General features: G+C 30.8%; 1 protein-coding gene and 1 long non-coding RNA gene across 3 annotated transcripts in view; one reads left to right on the top strand and one right to left on the bottom strand.

Moving 5' to 3' along the window:
* Window positions 1-1491: 1491 nt before the first annotated feature.
* Window positions 1492-2403, top strand: part of ERD3 (S-adenosyl-L-methionine-dependent methyltransferases superfamily protein) — a 5505-nt gene continuing 4593 nt past the window's right edge. Inside the window, exons 1-2 of one of the 2 annotated variants that reach the window (XM_011020109.1) lie at window positions 1604-1694; window positions 1902-1998. The gene's annotated coding sequence lies outside the window, so the exon portion shown is untranslated. Of the gene's footprint in view, window positions 1695-1901; window positions 1999-2403 lie in introns of both variants that reach the window. The other variant, XM_011020108.1, reaches the window with a different exon arrangement.
* LOC105121463 (uncharacterized) overlaps window positions 1563-2403 on the bottom strand; it is a 1234-nt gene continuing 393 nt past the window's right edge. Inside the window, exon 2 of the long non-coding RNA XR_841552.1 lies at window positions 1563-1694. This is a non-coding gene — a long non-coding RNA (uncharacterized LOC105121463). The remainder of the gene's footprint in view (window positions 1695-2403) is intronic.

Raw genomic sequence — 2403 nt, forward strand, 5'->3', positions numbered from 1 at the left:
TACGAGCCAATAAATAAGAGGCATCCACATTCTTTGAGTGGTGTGTGAGACTCCTCCTAACGTTTAATCACCACCTTTAACAACGATGCTTGGAACAATACATAGTTATCTCTACGGTGGCCAGGTGTGTATGTACAACGGAATAGCAGCTAAGCTTTCATGGTTTTTTTTCTTTTACTTTCTATTTTCTCTCTCATAACATCAAATTTCACACCAACCCTCCTCAAAACCAATTATGTCTTGGAGTTTTATTAATTTTTATTTTTATTTTTTTTATTGTTATTTTTGTATTGTTATTTTATAAATAATGAGGCACTAAAATGAAAAATAAAATGAATTAAGAAAAGGATAAAAAATAGCAATAAAAAAATAAAAATCAAAATTGAATATAAAAATTAAATGAAATAAAATGATAAAGGGTAAAATTGAAAATAAATTTCAAGAAAATAATAAAAAAAATAGTAATAAAAAAATAAGAACCAAATTGGATACAAAAATTAAATGATTGGGTAATTTTTCTTTATGATTTTTTCATGTTTTTTTATGTGGTAATTTCAATTTCATAATCTGGGATACTAATTTTTTTGAAAATCAGTTAGATTTGATTTTGATCTTTATTTAGTTTTTTAATTTATTTAATTTTATTAATTTTATTATTTAACTTCAGGTTAATGGACTTTAAATTTAATGGTTTTTTATTTGATGTTATCCTGATCTCATATTCCAAATCATAAGTTAATCTCATATCCCAAATCATAAGTTAATTAAATTAATCTAAATTAATTTATTTTTTTAAAAAAATATTTTTATTTTTTTTAAAATTTAATTATTTGACATTGTCAAAGACATTCAACTAATCATAGCATATTACATCTATCTAGGATTACGAGAACACAAATTTATTTAAATGAAGTCTATAATTAAAAGAGGTAATTAATTAAACACAAATTCATTTAAAATGAAGTTTATAATTAAAAGATGTAAAGTTTAGAGAAGTAGTTTAATATATTAGATTTTAAATTTATTTTTAAAAAATTTCAGCTATTAAAAGATTATATAATCTCCAACGTCGATGTCTGATAAATTTATTGAGATGTGTGTAAATTTAGACGGACATTCACATCAGTAAAAAAAAAAAATTGTAATTAATATGGTTGATGACAAATACAAGGCATCATATGTGAGGTGATGACAAATAGGAAGCTCTGGCCAAAGTGCGTGTAAGAAATCATCCGGGTCGTCTTGTCTTCCACCTTTTCACCTTTCACTCTGATGATGAGAGATTTACAGCCAAGTATGGTTACACTACTAATTTAAAAAGAGATAAAATATTTAAAAGACGAGAATAAAATAAAACAAAGGCAGAGAGGGGGAACGCAAAAGGACACAAGACTGACAGCTAAGCAAAAAAAAAAAAAACAGCAAGCACTGGAGACTTTTTATTTAAGGTTTTGGAGGTGGGTGGATGGATGGATAGAGATCTGTGTGTGCCCGGCTGCTTCTGTCTTGGCGAGGTTTTAATGCATATCCCATTATCCTAGCCTAGTCTCGCCCTTCTTTCCCTCCTCTGTTTTGAAAATTGCAAGGGAGATCTCAATTCCCCTTCATTCTCTCTGTTTTGAAAATTGCAAGAGAGATCTCAATTCCAGCGCCATTTCTAAGTATTCAGTTTTTGTAGCAGGTGGAAAATTAAGGTACAATCTCACATTAGCAATGACTAGTACCCACTTGATCTTCTCTGTCTGTGTTTTGTCATTCTTGTTGCGTTGAGTTGCTCTTTCAACACCCCCCCCCCTTCTCAATTACTCTCTGCTAGTAATTTCTTTTCTCTGACAGATATATTTATATGTGCTGCCCATATGACATGCCTGTTCCCTCCTTCTTTGCTTTCTACAATTCAGATCTGGCCTTTTTCTGGGTGCCCTGTTTCCTTTCTTGATTTGTTTTTTCTAGACTTTTATATCGTTACTATCTTTTGAGTTACTCTGTTTTTGGATGGTAAGCATTGCTTCACTCTGTTACTGCCCCTTCTTCTACCGCTTCTCTGGCCTTTTTTATGGTATTTTTTTTCTGTCAAGATTTTGATGAAATTCATGGAACTATATTTTCTTCTTTTTTTTATTGAACGGTGAAAGATTGCTTTTTGGATTGAATGGGGGTCATGTAATAGTACGACTAGTATTAGCCATTGATGATGCATGAGAAATGAAGAAAACAGCTGATTGGAACAAAGTGATGATTGAATCATGGGAAACCTTTTCTTGGGTTTCAAGGAAATCATTAAAATTACTTAATGGTTTATAGTTCTTTTCCTCTTTTATTTCCTTTTTGCTTTTTCATTATTTGGTGTAAGATCTAGTGCTTCGCCTTTTGACTTATTGGGGGGGGGGGGGGGGGGGGCCC

This window comes from Populus euphratica, unplaced genomic scaffold (genome assembly GCF_000495115.2).
Source record: "Populus euphratica unplaced genomic scaffold, PopEup_1.0 scaffold25.1, whole genome shotgun sequence".
Classification (NCBI taxonomy): domain Eukaryota; kingdom Viridiplantae; phylum Streptophyta; class Magnoliopsida; order Malpighiales; family Salicaceae; genus Populus; species Populus euphratica.